This window comes from Corythoichthys intestinalis, chromosome 10, assembly GCF_030265065.1.
Source record: "Corythoichthys intestinalis isolate RoL2023-P3 chromosome 10, ASM3026506v1, whole genome shotgun sequence".
Lineage (NCBI taxonomy): Eukaryota > Metazoa > Chordata > Actinopteri > Syngnathiformes > Syngnathidae > Corythoichthys > Corythoichthys intestinalis.
Genome location: NC_080404.1, coordinates 35,715,246 through 35,735,042, shown reverse-complemented (window position 1 = coordinate 35,735,042; position 19,797 = coordinate 35,715,246).

Here is a 19,797-nt window from a genome sequence, read left to right as displayed (position 1 = left end):
CACCCTTCTAGTGGCTTGGCGGTGAATTACAGAGCAACGCGTCACCTCGAATGTCGAATGACGCCGTAGTTGCTGCGCCGTCACCGCAACGCGGGAGCATAACTCAGGTTTAAAGTATTAGCTATTTTTAAGTCCCAAAAAATGCACGGAGAAATCCCTCAATTGCAGCTGGAAGGCTCAACCCTCCCCTACCAGTTGTCAGTTGTTGCTCATTGTCAGTGAGTCAGCTGTGCTACACTTTGGCTGGAGGAGGTCAAACTCCTGAACCCCCCCCCCCCCCCCCCACACTATCGAAGAAAACAAAAGGGCCAACCAATATGTAAAACATGTTTGCGGCCGGTGGCTGCCGAGGAGGCAATACCTCCAATATGATTATACAATATTAAAAGTTGGTAAACACTGTCTTGAATGTTTCCCACCAGCTACGAGAGCTAGCTCCAGCATGTTTAGTGTGTCCAGCGGTGGTAAAACATGTTTTTTTTTTTTTTTTTCTCTCTCTGGCAACTGTGTTGAGAAAGAGGGTATGTGCATAATGTAAACATACACACGTGCTTTTTATGGGAAATAATTTAATTATTTTTGTTCTATAATCATAATGACTGCATTTATTTTAATTTTTGTCTGGAATACTTTGTTGTTGTTTTTTTTTAAAAAATGTATTTTAATTTACTATTGTACTTATGTTCCAATTTGTTAATGTTTTGAAAAATAAAAATCTTGTTCAATAGATTTAAAAAATAAAATAAAATAAATTAAACACAAATATCTCTATGTTTTTTTTTTCTCTCTGGCAACTGTGTTGAGAAAGAGGGTATGTGAATAATTTAAACATACACACATGCTTTTTATGGGAAATAATTTAATTATTTTTGTTCTATAATCATAATGACTGCATTTATTTTAATTTTTGTCTGGAATATTTTGTTGTTTTTTTAAAAATGTATTTTAATTTACTATTGTACTTATGTTCCAATTTGCTAATGTTTTGAAAAAAAAAATAGATTAATAAAAAAAAAATAAATAAACACAAATATCTCTATCACATTTTAGAGCTGTAATTGCACTATCGTGATACCGTGGTATATTGACTTAAGGTGAAGGAAAATAGTCAATTGTTCCCTTGTTACAGGTTGTTTTATTCTTATAACGAGAAGGAGATGATGACACAGAATTCAAGAATAAAAAATCAATTACATTTAGACGTAGACAAGACAGCACCAGCGCTGGGGCACAAAGACTTCTCGTTTGCCCGCACATACCCCTTTTTATTATCCTTAACTGGGGGAGGTTAACTTCCTCCCCAGCCTTGCTTGTAATGTGCAACCACCAACCATGATCAAACCATGTTTTTTTTTTTGTTTTTTTTTTTTTTTTTTAACAAATTTGGATCGAGTAACTATTATCGGACGTTACTGAAAAGTTGTTTCTACATCTTTCGATTGGGAAAAGTAGAATTTTTCATGAGAATAATTTATAGACTTTTGAAAGTTTTTTTTGTTGTTGTTGTTGTTGAGGGAGGATATTTACTATTTTATTTACGAAGGTGGTGGATCTAAGGTACCGACCAGTACTGAGAATTTGCTTTTGAAGGCTGCACTGATTTTCTAGTACTGAAGGAAATTTACACCTCTCATTTGGAAGTCTTGCAATATTTTCCCATATGACATACAGTGTATAACAAAAGTGATCTTCAATCTCTGCAGCAATTCTGACAGCAGTCCTGTAACAAGTCACATGACATTTTGGAGGGAAAATGACAAGCAGTACTCAATTTGGACATTTAGGGATGTACGTACAGTAGTTCCCATGCGGTGTACTCACTTTTGTTGCCAGGGGTTTAGATATTAATGGCTGTATTTTGAGTTATTTTGAGGGGAAAATAAATTAACTCTATTATATAACCTGCACACAGACTACTTTTCATTGTGTCAAAGTGTCATTTTGTCAGTGTTGTCCCATTAAAAGATATACTTAAATATCTGCAGAAATGCGAGGGGTGTTCTCACTTTTGTGATACACCGTAAATAGATTATCTTTAAACAAATGCTGTTATTGGTTTATCCCTCTTTTTCACCCAAAATTGAAAAGTAACTTTAAGAAAATAGGTTAGACTTTGCAGAATGTTCTTTGAAGTACACAGTTCTGTTTTAATTCTTTATTAAAAACCAAAACAAAAAATCAAGCTGTGATTTTCCATGTTTTTGAGATTGAGATAGAGTAAAGATGCAGTATTATTCACTGCCAGCCTCAGTTCAAATATTTATACTGCTGCCCTTTTAGGCAACAAGTTTGTGGCGCAGAAATAGGTATCGTATATTTATGTTGCTTAGCGTAAGAATGTGTTTATCACGTTGGAAAAAAAATCAAATGGTTTAAAGAAAATCGAAGAATGTAGAGAAGGCGAGAGAATGGAGTCTGACTCGGCTCTGCCCCCATTACACAAAGCAAATACCTTTTCTGATTGCATTTCTTTTTTGGGGTGTGTGTGCGCGCGCGTGTGTGTAACGTTTTCACTCACAAAATAAAAAGTTTGCCAGGCCAAAGTTATGTTTTGGAAAATACTGTGAGTATGTATGTCTTTTCCAGATTGGGAAAATATGAACCTATTGAATTTACACATGATTAGAAATGAATACAAACAGTCTCAATTTGTTGGGTAATAAAACAAAAAAACATTGGGCCAATGTGACCGATCAGAATTAGAAAATAATCCAACGAAAATACAGTACTTGATTGAAAATAGGACCAGATCCAAGTTAGGCTTGGATTTTAAGATTTTAAAGTAAAGTTCAAGTTAGGTCTCCAAATGATAGTTTCAAAACTATTTTGGTTAGAATTTCCATGTTGTGTTTCAATCCTAGTTTAGAGAGTCACACAATTTTAAATGAAGTTTCAAGTTAAGTTTCAGGATCAGTCAGGGTTTCAAATTAGGGTCTAAAACAAGGGTTTCATTTTTGGCGTTAAAATTAGGCTTTCAGTCATTGGTTGGAATTCTGTTTTTCACTTTCACACTTTAATCAAGATAGGGTTTCAAGTTTGACTTTTAAACTAGAGTTACGCCTGAGTTATGCTCCCGCATTGCGGTGACGGCGCAGCGACTATGGCGTCATTCGACATTCGATGGTTCTCCGGCCAGGTGACGCGTAGCTCTGTAATTCACCGCCAAGCCACTAGAGGGGTGTTGTGTTATGTTTGTACGGTTTTGGGGCATGCATGTTGACTTCCTCTTGTCTAATTTAACGGAGAAAAAGTAAACAATGCAAGATGGAACGCTTGAAGGTGATCTTCAGCTCATCAACATTGAATAAATGTTGATCATACAAATGTTGAGGCGCAGGCGACGCAGAAGACTGTTTCGAGGCAGTCTGTCCAACTTTTGATGCCGCATCTAGCCTTGGGTGAAAACCAGCTAGCTGTGGCGGCTAGCTTCAAACTGGCATCGACCAGTGCGTCCAGCGTTTTGTCCGAGGTCTGCAAAGCCCTCCAGCCTGATTTATTTGCCGTGTCGTACAACCAGCCAGTGGGAAGCCATAGGAGAATTTTGGCGTCAGTGGAACTTCCCAAACTGCGTTGGAAGCCTTGATGTTAACGTTATCATAAAAGCACCGAGGCACTCTCAATCAGTGATGATGTATCGCGTGTCAACTGTCTGTTGTTGAAAATTAAAGATCAAAACAACTCTTTTGACACCAAACCTGTGCTTTATTCTTCATTTACTTGAACTGTGACACGTAAATAAGTCACAGACTCACAGCAAAAACATGTACACGATAAATGATGAAGTGCACCAACCAAAAATACGACATAAAGTGATAGAAAACTGGCAGTTTTTGGCCGACTGGGTCACCGCTACGTGCAGCCACTCGATTCCTAACACACATGTCTTGGTGGTTCTTCCATTTTTTTATTCAATCGCTGACCTTGCCATTGGCAATCTTTATGATGTCTCGAGACTTGCTCTTCGATGATACGCCCGTCGGCTTGGTCCATTTTTGCGTCTAGAAAAATAATGTTTTACAATGGCGGTGATTTCGCGCTGAACCAGAAACAACAGTCTGAGCGAACCAATCACAGTCAATTTCCGCCACTTCATATGTGTTGACGTGACGCTAGGGTTTGAAAAATCAATAAGAGCGTGTCAGGGTATGGCGCAAGGTCGTAAATCGGGTCTTCCTTGACGCCGCAGGTCTGATGCGGAAGTATAACTCGGCCTTTAGAGTTTCAAGTCTAGGTTAAAATTTCTAATATTGCATAGTGTAACAAGTGTGAGCCGTGTTGTGAAAAGCACCACTGAGGTGCACAAATAGTGGGCGTATCAGGAAGACCCGGTTCGGCTACTTGAGGGCAGTGGCAATGAATAAAGACAAAGTTTGATTTGAGTGAAAAAATGTATTTACAAAACGTGATACAAGAAGAAAACCCTTAGAAATATTTACAGATTTTTTGTGCGTACACAATCACTGTTGATCAACAGGAAAAGAAAAACTGTCCAACTTCACCTTCCCAACGTTCATGAGTAATGAACAGCCAAGCGCATGAATGCCTTCAGTTTTACAGATGTGCAAAGTGAGTGTCCAGTAGTGCTGCTTGAGTCATCAGAGGTTGAATGGGTATTGGAAGTGCTTGGCTTGAGTAATGGAGAGAGAGAGACAGGCTGCAAAGCCTCCTACCAGACCCTGACTTGACGATTGTGTTGGAAGACAAAAAAAAAAGGCTCGATTTTTGTTGGAGTAGTCCCAAGGCAGGGCAGGGCCACCTGGCCTGCATGGACCAACCAACCCAATTACGAAAATGCAACAGCATTAGCATGCTAACATGATAAAATACATTAACAAAGCACCGACAGACTCAGAAAATCAAATGAACTCACAAATTAGCATAAGTTAGCATTGTGGCTAATCTGCTACGAATAGATGACAAATACAGACTCACCAGTTCACTTGGATGTAGTCAAGCACACACAATAACAGGTCCCCAACACAAATAAAAAGGTCTGGTTCTCTAATTTATAAACCACCTTTATAGTGCCCGAGACAGCAAAAAAACATCTTAAATAGCATTGTTATATGAATTACAATAATTTTGAGACGATTCGACTATACAGTGGTACCTCTACATACGAAGTTAATTCATTCCAGGACCTTGTTTGTAAGTCGAAACGGTCGTATGTCGAGCAGGATTTTCCCATAAGAATACATTATAATTACATTGATTTGTTCCACAGCCTGAAAACCTACACTAAATTCTCAATAAATACTGATGTTACTAAGTTGTAAATATCAATTAAAAAGCACAAAACAAATACATTATGAATCAAAATTGGAATAACAATAATAATAATAATAGCCATAATAATAATAATACCTGTAATAATGTAACAAACCTGGTTCTAATGTGGCGAATGTGTTTGCGTAGTGTACCTGGACGCAGTGTGGCTGACTTGATAGTGAGCTTTTTAGTTTCACTTTCATCTTGTTTACTTGATGCGGGGGACACTAGGCACAAGTTGATGGAATAAATGATGAGAAATCTGACAAAGCTGGCGATTTTTTTGGCGATGTTACCACAATAATGATTGCCACCTTAACTTATAAAGACAGGCGAACGGAGGAGGACCGTCATAGACCGTAGGACCATCATAGACCGTCTACGGCTGTATTGTTGAGCGAGCTATATCACGGATGCGCCCCCCACACTCATATTTTTCTATCATATCTATCTTCATGTCAATGGTAACTAGAGATGTCCCGTCACGTCATTTTCAAAGTATCGGAATCGGCAAAAAAATATCGGCCATGCCTTTTTTTAATACATATATATATTAATTAAATCGTTTTCTAATTGTATTTAACGTTTCAGACATAATATGTTACACTCATCTAGAGTCTTTAATTTAGGTTTAAGGTAGGGTTATCAAAAATATCCCCATCACGGCGTCAATTAATTTATTAAAAAATGTGTCACGTTATAATATTTATCGCTATTAATATATGCGCTGCACGACCCTCTCACTCATTGTCGCGCTCAATATGTAATAGTGTCGTTTTACGTATATAGAGAGATAAAAGGCAGCGCAAACTGAGTAGAGTGAATTTTGACAGCCTTTGGAACCTTCCTTCAATCAGCTATAACCTTGCAATCTCTCTCCCTATGATTAGATATATCATGGGAAGCAATGTGGGGAAGCAAAGAGGCAATTGATCTTTGTCTTAACACCTTAAGTTTTTTCCCAAAGCTGAGGAGATATATCCATTGGTAGCACGACGCACAGTCATGGTTTTACTTCCCATATGGTTCCACTTCCCATCATGCATTGGGGCATGACTGCAGTATCATTTACTGAAAGCTCAACAAATACACTAGATGGCAATATTTAGTCACAATAGACCAAGTGACAAGTCTTTCGATCCGTGGATCCCTCTTACAGAAAGAATGTTAATAATGTAAATGCCATCTTGAGGATTTATTGTCATCAAACAAATACAGTACTTATATACTGTATGTTAAATGTATATATTCGTCCGAGTTTTATTCATTTTTTCTTAATGCATTGCCAAAATGTATATGATTGGGAAAAATTATAGGGAATGATTGGAATTTAATTGGCAGCAAAAAAAAGCAATCGGATCGGGAAATATTGGGATCGGCAGATACTCAAACTAAAACGATTGGGATCGGATCAGGAGCAAAAAAACATGATCGGAACGACTCTAACGGTAACGGTAAGCATCACCTTTTTTCCTTTTTTGTCACCACCTGCACTAACATTGTAGGAACCCATGTTGATTTCTCTCACAAGAAAATCTGCTATGCGTCTGTCTTGCGGGAAAACAAAGAAACTTCGGTGCTGTCATAGATCATCGTATTTAGAGCATGTCGTCGGATGTAGAAACAAATGTCGAGTCAAATTCTACGCCGGATGTCGAAAAGATCGTGTGTTGAAGCGATTGTATGTCGATGTACCAATGTATACAACAATTTGGCAAAGCTCAAATTGTGAGAAATTAGTCTTAATCTGCCATTTAGCCTTTGGCTGTCATTATAGCACTCTAGCGTCCCCAGCCGCAGGATGACGTTGGCAGGGTCACGATTTCACCTGGTTTAGAATTCAGGCCATTGAGGGGAAATTATTCAGAACGAGGAAAATGCGACAGAGAGAGCAGCAAAATGTCAATGTTTAACCCTTGAGAGTCGAAGGACGCGCCGGCGCGTCCTCAGTGCACGTCGTCTTTGAAGCGCCCTCACGTTTTAATTACGTCACCCACATGCCGGTGGTTGGTCTCGTTTTAAAGTGCGGAAGTTGCGGTTTACTCTCGTTATTATTTGAAGTCAATCGACCAACTAGAACGTGAGATATTGTCATTTAAGTTTTATAGTTTTATTGTCCTCTCAAAAAAACATTAAAACCCTGCATGGATCATTTGTTTATGTCTATATTTCCATAATTTCTTGTCCTTTTTCAAAACGGAAGCTACATGAAAAAAACCCAAATCAAACGAACCCTTTCGACGTCACAGTGGAAGCACAAAATGCTTTTTTTTTTAATAAATATAACTGCCGTGCGAGGTTCTACCGAACGAGAGGAAGGAGTGTTCTGAAGCAGCGAAGTGGCGAGCGACGGCCGTTTGGATCGAGCAGCGACTTTGTGTGACTTTGACAATGAATGGAAAACTAAATTTAGCGCAAGCAATTGTGCTTTTTGATCAACTTGAGGAAGAGGATGGTCCAAATTCGTCATCATCGTCTTCTTCGGAAGAGTCCTCAAGTGAAGATAGTGACGGATTTGAACACGTGGGTGACGCCATCGACGAGCAGAGGTAAGCCAACTCACTCTTTTTTTTTTATGCTGAAAACGTTTCTTTTGAAAGTTTCTTTTGATATTGCAAGACAAAGTTAATTTTGATGCAATATAAGTGTGTGTTTGTGTATATAATAATAAAATGTGCATATCAGATCAAAGTCGTTCGTGCACTGTGGGTATCCCAGGCAGGAATTTATCATTTGTGGTGTTCTTCTTTCTATATGAAGATTAGGGATGTAGCACATATTCAGCTATGGTATTCTTTCTATTGTCATACATATAGATTTCCATTATTAATTTTTGCTGTATATATTTTTATTTTATACTTTATTATTTTCATAAATACTGACTTTTTTTCATGTACATTTATAGTGACAATGAAAGTAAAGTGAAATGAAAATGGAAGGGTGGAAAGAGGACCGACACCCCATGGAAGTGTAAGCTGTGTGATGTAGCCGTGTCTAATTCCAGGACGAAACTGTTTTTCGGAATGGCATGCCTGAAAAAAATTTAACTTGTTTATTGTAAATATATGTGAAAATGCTTTCCCCCCCCAATGTTATATGTATTTTTTTCCCCCCACAATCAGTCTTCTCAATTTGTGTATATAAATGTGTGTTCAAGAAGCTTGATCGTGTGTACATAGTTTTCATCAGGTGATGGGCAGCAATACCTAAACTCATAAAGAGATGGCCTCTAAACACTTTTTGTGTTAGATGGTATATATTTTTTCACTGTTCTTCACTGTTTGGTCTGCTGTATATAACCTGTTTTGACTATAGCATGTATAAAGGCAAAAAACGCCTATAGCTATACCTGTTGTTTATGTTGAATTGTCAAATATAAGACTATTTATTCTACAATTTTTTTGGTTGAATGTTTATCCTAACATGTTGAATAAATATTACAAAGTTTCAAAACGGTTCGTTACGCATGTTTGGTTGTCAATTGGACATCAATATTAAAAATTTTGACAAAACGATTTTGGAATTTTTGGTCTTTTTGGGCCCAAAATGATGATTTATAATTGGTCAGTGAAGGAAACAACAGTTTGGACATAAAGTTCAAGGTGTCACAAAAAAAGGGACCAAACCAGGCCATCGTAAACAATTCTTTCTTTGAAATATAAAGGCAACTTCAAAGGCATGCAAAATCAGACAAAAGAGGCCCAGACCTTAAAGGGTTAATCTCTCTACTCCAATATTTTTACAAGTTATTCTTTTTAATCAACGTATTTTTTCCCCAATTGCTAAATAAATGGTATTGTCATGACAATCACCAGTCTTGTGCTAATTGGACTATGAAATATTAAATGTGCATTTATTCAGTACATGGCAAAATTACTCCATAAATGGTCAAAACTGTCCGTTTCACCTTTACTGTCGCACCTCCCGAACGATATATTTTGCCACCGTAGTTAGTCAGGCTTTTGTTATTTCCTTGCCCCCCGGCTTCGGAGAATGTAAACAAACCAAGAGATGTGACAGCTAGCCGACATGCTAACATTAACCGACTGATGTTTCAAAGTCTTCTAAGTGAAAAATCACACAAAACTAGCCCGGATCATTTCACACGGCGGCGGGGTTATCGATTGTCTTTGCCGATCGGCAACCCGCCCGGCGGCGAGCAAATTACAGCTCGTTCCCTTGCTACGGACAGGAGAGCTCGCCGGGGAAGCAGCTGGGGAATACCGCCGGACAAACCGGCCGACATCAGAGGAACGCATAGCTTCCACGTGGTCAACACGAATATAGCGTAAAATAATGCTTTACTACACGGTGACGATGTAAACAGAGAGCAGTTGTTGTGGAGCTAACACGGCAGGATCTGTTTGAGGAGAACTTTTCTATTTGTCTGTCCATGATCAAAAGTAAGTAAATAGTCCTTTATTTTAGAAAAGTTTGTAGTGTTTACTTTGTAATCATTGTATTCGCGGCCATTTTTTACACAAAGTTGCCATTTATGATGGGGTTAAAAAATTTGACAGAACACCGGGCACACAAAGAGGGCAATAAGCTGAGTATAGTGCTCTCCCGGCAGGGGGGTGTACCGAAAAAAGCTGCCGGTCGTCGGCTGAATGGCATTATCGGTGGAAAATCAGCCACAAAATGCAAGCCACCTCCGTATTAAAATGATCCCAGTATTTAACATAATACAAAATACGATGTTTACTCACTTCCTCGTAAGTCCAATGGTCCCACAGTCGTAGGGCTTGTCATATCCGCGGTGAACGGGAACCTTTTGAAACTGAAAAAGGCTCACACGTCTCTCCCAGGTGCGGCAACAATTTTCTAAACGAATTATACCGCAAAATCAGCTGAATACGCAGTCCATCTACATGCTATCAAACAATGCTGTATTGTGAGATTCTGACCCGGGTGACGTCACATTCGCATTCGTCCTAAACCCGAGATTAAAGCCGGAAATCACTTATTTTCATGGCGCGGGATTAAAAAATTGAATATATAAAACGATTCCACACACATCCAAGTGAACCATTTCATCCGGGAGCATAAAATACCGCGTGAAATATGAAATAAACATATTTTTTGGTGTCATACGCACTTTAAACTTAATCACTGCAAGTGATAGACATCTAATGCATTTGAACTGGGAGGGCTGGCAGTGTATGATTATGTTTCAGTGCTCTTGACATCTAATCCAGGGGAGGGGGTGGTAGCACTGCCAACTCTCGATCTTTAAATGGATAGGATGTGATATTCCTGCTAACGGCACCCAATGAGTTCAGGTCATAATGCCTTTTTGACGCATAGGTAGGGTTTTAAAAAATAACATTTACTCTCTTACATTCATCCTGAGTGGACACCTACAGCTGAAAATAAAGCCAATGCATCGGCAAAGTGCCTCTCAATGATTGAGTTTTCTGCTCAGTTCTGTGGAGAATTCTGGCACTACGTTGCAAAACATCTTCATCTAATTAGTGGAAGGAACAGGAACACATGGCGGCGGAAGCAGCAACAGATCAAATCCACCCCCTAGAATAAAAATAAAGCGTGTCGTAATAATGTTAAGCTTTGGTTGGGAAGGTGTCACGAGAAACCGTTCGGCCCTTTGGCTTGTCGAGTTGGCGTGTCGAGCGTTTCCTGCATCCTCTCTGCTTCCTGCAGGCACACGAAACATTTGCAGTATCTCAGAAGACAAGCGCCACTTCCTCGCTTTTGTCCAAACAACCTCACGAGACATTTCCAAATGTGGGCACAATGTGGAAACATGCACACAAATCACACTTTATGTATCTTATATACGTATCTATACATCTATATTTCTGCAACCAAGCCATCATACCCTACTTTGAGACCTTAGCCCAGGCTTGAAATGATACAAATGACCATACATATTTAAATTTAAAAATAATGTTGAAAAATATAGCCTAGTTTGAAACCTTAACTCATTCACTCCCAGCCATTTTCACCGGAGCAAGGCCCTTCGCTCCCGGCCATTTTACTGGATTTTGACTGATTTTGCAAGGCCCACAGAAAATTCTGTTCTATTGCTATATAAACATGGAACCCGCCAAAAGAAAGATTAGACTCTCTTATTTCAGCAGGAAAAAAGTAAGTTCATATCTTTTTCCATTCTTTAGAAATCAGCATTAGAAAATAGCATAGTTCGAGCAATTTTCCAATTTCTGAGTAAAAACAGAGAAATTAAGCTTTTTGAGAAAGCATACATTTCAAACCTAACTTTAACACAGCTATTTTTTGCTTTAGTTACTTCCCATACATCTGAATAAGTTTTTCCTTTTACAAAATAACATAAAAAACAAGACAAATAGACCTTTTGATAGCAAAGTAACAATTTATTTACACATAACTGAGAGACGACGCTGTTGTCGCCGCGACAGCCGGGTAAACTTTTCACTCATCGCCACCTGTCTCATAAAGATGGAAGTCTCTGCAGGGTCTGCTCGGCGAGGAGCACGGACTCAATGGCATCGTCCTCTGCACTGGTGGTCCCGGTCTTTCTGATCGGTCGTCCAACGCCTGGCATCCGGGGCGTCCTCTAGGTTGTTCTCCATTCGGTCGTCTTCCGCAGTTCGTTGCTGTTGAATCGGGTTGCGGGTCTTACCAAATGCGCAATTGCCATCCAGTGGCCAGTTTTATTGCTTTAAAAAGGATTTTCAGCTTTGTGTTGTGGAGCTAAATTGAATCAGAACCCAGAGATGTCTCTTGTAAAAAAAAAAAAAAAAACAACGTAAAAGACGTATAAATACGTCTTTAGCACACTGAAACAATTAAAAATAGAATGTATTTATACATTTTTGGGAGCAAATGAGTAATTTAAAATGCTAAGTTTGAAAGAAAAATACTAGTTTAAAAATGTAAATCGTAAACCTGTATGAAAATCTAAAATACGAAACCTTAATTTAGATTATATACAACATTACAACATATTAACATTAGTTAAAAAATGCTAATCCAGGTTAGAAAAAGTAAAGCCCCCATTTTGAAAACACATTACTTTGAAACTCTTACCCAGATTGAAGCCTTGAATTTAGAACAGTGAGGCGGATGTGCTAACCACTCAACCACTGAGCAGCCAAACTGTAATTAAAATCCCAAATTTACAACCCTTTTTCATTTTTTTTTTCAAGTAAACATGACAACCAACTTTTTTCCGTAACCCCCGATTTTATTTGTCTCCCTTAACATTGAATCCCCCAAACCCTAGAATCCCACATTTGAAGCCCTAAATATTCTAATCCTGGTGTATCTCTGATGATATAATCAGGGTTTGGCTTTCAAACTGCGGAAATGGGTTTCGAATTATGGCTAAAATTTTAAAATTTGCCTTTCAAAACAGTTTCAAGCACTGAGTAAGTCTTAAATATAGTTAATGTTTTTAAATGAGGGTTTCAAGACAGGTTTAGCGATTCAAGGTAGGTGTAATTGACGACTTCTCTTCTTGGCAAGCACAACGTAAACGAAGCAACTTCTTCTTTCTGCCTGGCAATCTTGGAAAGTCTCTGTTACCTTTGTCGCCTCCCGTCGGGGTAATTGAAATTGGCACGTTTAATTTGGCCCCACGGCCGACTTCATTCCTCTGACGGATGAGCCCGATTGAACTTTGGAGGAGAGAGGAAGCATTAGCATCACCTGATCGGTCGCCTCATTCATCAGCGGTGACCACTAACTGGAGTGCGGCATTTATATTAACGGTTCACTGTGCAGTTGCATATTATGCTTTAACACACACAAACATGCACGTAAAACACACGCTCATCCTCAAAAATACTCAAGCCCCTCCCATCTTTTTTCAAGCTGTCTTCCAAGCAACAAGCCCCTCCTCCTAGTCTTCATCTGTGTCACACAGAAGTGATTTCCAACTTTTAAATGGTTTCCGTGTGACTTGTATTTCCTCTAATTGTTATTCATAGTGCTGTCACAGGAGGAAGAGGAAGGGGAAGAAGATGGTCACACGGCTTGATGGACTGACATGAAGCCCATAACAATGTTGCAAGTATCCATTTCAGCCTAGACCATTGGCTGCTATTGCATGGATGGACATCCAATCCATTTTGACTGGGAGGAATGATAGCTGCCAGCCTCTCCAATCAAAATGGATTGAGACGTCTCTCCCTGTCAGTGACAGTGAAGAAATTATGTTTCTTTTTGTCCACTATGAAGCATATTTAAGACTCTTTTGCAATTAAGGGTGGAACAAATAAACTTGAGTAGGTCCAATTAGCTTCAACTGTTTGTGGAAATGTGTTTCCTGAGGATTGTTTGTCCCCTGTAGGCAGCCATTCCAATAATTTGTATTATTTAAATAACACAACAAAAGTGCGTTTTACATACCTGTCAACCCGAGGCCATTGGCAATCCTACAAATAGTGGTGTATGCCCTTACAAATTGGTGACTAATCTTATGTTTTATATAGCGTGCAATATGAAACAAAAATAAAACTCAATTCTTTAAAATAATACGAATTTATTGGTAATATTGTCACATATAACCTGGTGCAATCAAAGAACAATAAATATCTTCAGCTACATCATGATTACTAAAATTTAACAGTGACTTGTTAGAATTGTATGGAGCACTTTTGGCAATTTCTATCATGTCTTTTGATGGCTGCACTTCATGGCACTTCAGCTCGCAATTCAATTTGACTTGAAGGTAGTTTGTTAGTGAGTCCAATTAATAAATTAAAAAGTTATACTGATATAATTAACTTACCAGTGCAATCTTGGAGTCAGGGAACATTTCTTTTGCTAATTCTGAGAAGTTATCAGCAACAGTTGCAGGCAAATTGTGTTCGGCAACAAATTGACAGAATAAAATCTCTGCTTTTGTCCCTTTTTATTCTGCAGACTTCATCTTTATGAATAGTAACTTCTCCCAAAAAGTAATTGAGTTAGTAACTCAGTTACCTGAATGTAAGAGTAATTAGTCACTTGGCAAAGTAACTGATATTACCTTTCATGTTTTTTTCATTAAAAAAAAACAACAACAACAACAAAACATAGTAACCTTTGCTATGTTTGGAACTCATTTAATGTTGTGAATCAACCGTTAAAGTTGTTAAAATTGCTCCCATTTTTGCATTAGTTCCCTTCTGTCTACTTTCGACATGTGTAAGTTTTAAAACTGTTTCATCATTTAAAGCATGGGTGTCCAAACTTTTTGCAAAGGGGGCCAGATTTGACATGGTAAAAATGTGGGGGGCCGAACTTGGCTGACGTCCTTTACGTAGAACAATATATTTAAGCAAAATTTAGAAATCCATTCAGTGTGTCACATTTGCTTTATTATTTTTTTAATGAATAATTTCAACAATCTCGCAACTAGCCTTTGCGGCGTTCTCTTTTGACTCTCAGGCTCTTGCGAAATAGCACTGCTGTGAAATTAAACTAGCTTCAAGTTGCTTCAATTTCTCGCTGCATATCTTGCCTGTAATCTTGTCGTACATGTCAGCGTGTCTTGTTTGGTAATATCGCCTCACATTGAAATCTTTAAAAACAGCGACTGTCTCTTTGCAAATGAGGCAAGACAGAGTTGTTGCGTATTTTAGTGAAGAAATAGTCCAATTTCCGCCTATCCTTGAAGCGTCGGCCCTCACAGTGAACTTTTTTTATTGATTGTCGCCATTTTAGAAAATTGGAAGTAGAGGGTCACACGGAGTAATGTTGCTTAGCCCTTAAATACCTGCAACATGAAGCAATTATCAGAAAATCCCAAAATTTGAAAAATAAGGTCCTAATGAAACCTTTTTTTTTTTTTTCAAATTTGTGAAAAGTCAAAATGAATATGTGCAATAAGCGCTCTAATATCTATAACCCATGCTAAATCATGTTTTTTTCTCATGGAACCTGCAGATGCATGTGTCGACTTGCGTCCATCATTTTTTTTTTTCAAAAAGAAATGTCAAAATTCTAAATTAGTCTGAAAATCATAAAATTTTATGATATGATATGATGATTTTTAAATGTGATACATTTTGCAATAAAGGGTTAAAGTGGTGCTGCCTTTCAGTGGGTAAATGAGGAGCAGCATTTTGTGTGCAAGCTACTTCAGTTGCTGGTTGCAGTACTGCTGACCAATTCATTAAGTCTGTGTGCGGGCCAGATGTTATTGATTTTATGACAGAGGCTGGGGGCCAGATGAAATTTGACCACGGGCCGCATTTTGCCCCCGGGCCGGACATTGGACATGTCTGATTCAGGAGTATTTTAGATAAAATGTTGTTTAGGTTCGCTAGGAAGGTTCACTACAACAGAGCCTTTCTGAGAAGTCTACTACATTAAGATGGTGGCTGTTTACTAACGCCGGCAAGTGTATCATTTCGAATCTAGTTCATATACATGTCATATCTAGCGTAGCATCAAGTGGGTGTAGTTTATAGGCTGTCGGCTACAGTCAGGTATTATTGGAGCCACCTAGCCTAGCATCGTGTTTGCAATGGCGTCACAACTGCCCCTTTCCCACTCCCGCTATTCTTTCTCTGTGTCTCTGACTTTTCTCGCACCATTCAACAAACGTAGTACCGCATAGTAACGCACATTGTCTTGTTGACGAAACGGAGACAAAATCCGAACGGAGAAAAAAACCCCATAATGCACGAAAAACGTACAGATTTTGAACGTACGGCATACACATTTAAAAATCAGTGCTCACTTGTACAAATTACACCGAAACCGTAAAACTTGACGGGCATGGATATATACAAACTCAGTGTGATACAAACACGCACACACCCACTCAGACCCCCACCCCCACACACTGTCCGAATACGATTTGATGGGAGTGATGTCAAGTCCAGTTTTATTTTTTTCCACACAACCTTTTCTGGACATCTAAACAGACTTTGATGTCTCAAATAGTTTCAGTATCTTATTACTGTTGAATTAAAAAAAAAAAAAAAAACGAAAACAACAACAACTGGCACGGTTAGCACGTCTGCCTCACAGTTTTGAGATCAAGGGTTCAATCCTGGGTGCCAGCCATCTTTTGTGGAGTTTTCATGTTCTCCCCGTGCCTGCGTGGGTTTTCTCCGCGAACTCCAGGTTCCTTCCACATCCCAAAAACATGCGTGGTAGGCTGATTGAATGCTCTAAATTGTCTGTAGGTATGAGTGTGTGTGTGAATGTTTGTATGTCTCCTTGTGCCCTGCGATTGGCTGGCAACCAGTACAGGGTATAGCCTGCCTACTGCCCGGAATTAGCTGTGATAGGCTCCCGCACCTCTGCTACCCTCGTGAGGAAAAGCGGCTGTAAAGGTTTAAAAAAAGACAAAGTCTATAAAATATTTTAAAATTATTATGATTTTAGTTTGTAAAATTGCTGTATTATTTAAATTTCGCCGTAAGACTTGCCTCTGCGCAGGCATTTAATTTAAAAATTGTACTGCACATATTTATCAATTATAATAAGGGTATGCGCGGGGTCTTAAAAAGTCTTTAAAAAACTCTTAAATCCAATAATTTTAATCTAAGGCCTTAAAACGTCTAAAATCCTCCTAAAATCTCATAAACGATGATGAACGATGAATATTAGAGAGGCCTGTAAATGTCAACATGGGTAAACCTCAACCATGAGAGACAGAATGTGGAAAAAAAAAACAGAAAATCACATTATTTTATTTTTAAAGAATTTATTTGCAAATCATGGTGGAAAATAAGTATTTGGTCTATATCAAAAGTTCATCTCAATACTTTGTTATGTACCCTTTGTTGGCAATAACGGAGGCCAAACGTTTTCTGTAACTCTTCACATGCTTTTCACACACTGTTGCTGGTATTTTAGCCCATTCCTCCATGCACATCTCCTCTAGAGCAGTGATGTTTTGGGGCTGTTTTTGGGCAACATGGACTTTCAACTCCCTCCTCAACCCATGGCGTCAAAATGATAACAAGAACGAGGAGCAAAAATTCCAGAACCACACGGGGGACCTAGTGAATGACCTCCAGAGAGCTGGGACCACAGTAACAAAGGCTACTATCAGTAACACAATGCGCCGCCAGGGACTCAAATCCTGCACCGCCAGACGTGTCCCCCCTGCTGAAGAAAGTACACGTCCAGGCCCGTCTGCGGTTCGCTAGAGAGCATATGGATGATCCAGAAGAGGACTGGGAGAATGTGTTACGGTCAGATGAAACCAAAATAAAACTTTTTGGTAGAAACACAGGTTCTCTTGTTTGGAGGAAAAAGAATATTGAATTGCACCATACCCACTGTGAAGCATGGGGGTGGAAACATCATGCTTTGGGGCTGTTTTTCTGCAAAGGGACCAGGACGACTGATTTGTGTAAAGGAAAGAATGAATGGGGCCATGTATCGAGAGATTTTGAGTGAAAATTTCCTTCCATCAGCAAGGGCATTGAAGATGAGACGTGGCTGGGTCTTTCAGCATGACAATGATCCCAAACACACAGCCAGGGCAACAAAGGAGTGGCTTCATCAGAAGCATTTCAAGGTCCTGTAGTGGCCTAGCCAGTCTCCAGGTCTCAACCCCATAGAAAATCTGGGGAGGGAGTTGAAAGTCCATGTTGTCCAACGACAGCCCCAAAACATCACTGCTCTAGAGGAGATCTGCATGGAGGAATGGGCCAAAATACCAGCAACAGTGTGTGAAAAGCTTGTGAAGAGTTACAGAAAACGGCCTTCGTTATTGTCAAAAAAGGGTACATAACAAAGTATTGAGATGAACTTTTGGTATTGACCAAATACTTATTTTCCACCATGATTTGCAAATAAATTATTTAAAAATCAAACAATGTGATTTTCTGTTTTTTTTTTTTTTTTCCACATTCTGTCTCTCATGGTTGCGGTTTAACCATGTTGACAATTACAAGTATCTCTAATATTTTCAAGTGGGAGAATTTGCACAATTAGTGGTTGACTAAATACTTATTTGCCCCACTGTATTTCGATTTTTGGGGACGCTATAATGTAACAAACTATAAAGCAGAACGACCTGTGCTGCCCTGTCAGAATTTATCAAACACCATCAGCTATGGCTGTGCACGCGCAGTTGTGTGTTCAGAGCCTAGATAGCGTAGCATCGGAGAAAACATTAAACTGAACCAAATTGCAGTGCTTGCATGGCCAATGGCCATTGGCTGTAGAGTCTTGATTCACAACAGAGAAATTCCTGGTGTTTCCAGTTAGCTTAAGCATTTTGTTTTGAAATGTGAAAGAGCTTTGAATAAATTCATAGGTAATTCATAAAGTAATTCCAGGCCTCCAATTTTCCTTCAAGTCTTTTTGTACTCTTTTTCCGGTATTGATGTAAAATGGATCTTGAAAAATACTTGAAATTGGCTCATTGAAACCTGCAGAGACCCTGTATGCTGATATGCAAAATGGTTTAAACCAGTTTCTGATTTGAATATGTTGAATTGCTGAAGTCTAATTACAACTTTGATGCGTAAAATAGTTATCTTTACTATTAATCTATTAATATATTATCACTAATCTTAACTAGTTATGAAGCGCTTCCACTTTTTTTGAACTTTGTCTTAAGGTGATTTCTTTTGTGGTTTCGCTTATACTCCTGACACATAGATTGGGGGAGGGGGGGGGGGGCGGATGACTCTACTGCTTTTAAAGTAGAGTTGATAACGAGTTGTGGTTCCCACAGTGGTCCGTCCAGCCTCCGAAGAGTGATGATTTTGGTGATGTAAAGCGTTTTCTTTGAACTTAAGCAGACAAGAGCAATAGTAGTTCCTCAATGATGAAGACCTTCTCATAGTCCATTTACGGATCACACTGTTTTTTTTTTTTTTTTTTGGTTTTGTTGGGGAGCAATGATGTGGCTCCGTGAGCACACGGCGAGTCTGAGCCATCTGCACTGCAACAACTTCAGCGCATGCAAAGGCGACACACTGATGCTCACACACGAGAGGATTGATAATGGTGCAAATTAGCTGTAGATTTGCAATGAAAGATCAGTTCATTAAAAAAGCATTACATGTCAACAGGTTCACTTGATGCTAAATGGAAGCAGGAGAGGAATCTGCATTATTCTGCATAGTCCCCACAGAAGGCAATGCTAAAGATATGTTCAATGGGGGGCAGCATCGTGCCACAAAACAACTTGAAGCTAAACAATATTCAGTTGTGGCATCACTCAGTCATCACACTTTTTTGTCAGTGTCCATTATATTATGAAACAAAATATGCTACTTGGCCCCAAAGTGTGTTTGGCAGGAAAAGGCTCGAAAGTCTCAAAAAGGATTTTGGGTTCACATAACAGAAATATTAACACAGCTGTATATGCAGATCATACTTTGAAATCCTAACTGTTTTCAAACCCTTAACCTATTTTGAAAGCCACTTGGAAACCTTTACCTTGCCATGAACCATAAACCTGTTTTGAAACCCTATTTTGAGATGCTAACCCTACATTGAAAGCCTAACCCCAATTTCAATACGAAATGCAATAATTTGCCACAAAAACAATATATTTGGCAAAAAAAAAAAAAAAAAAAAAAAGCTGATAAACCCCCCCAAATAGTACTGTTTGTTCATTTT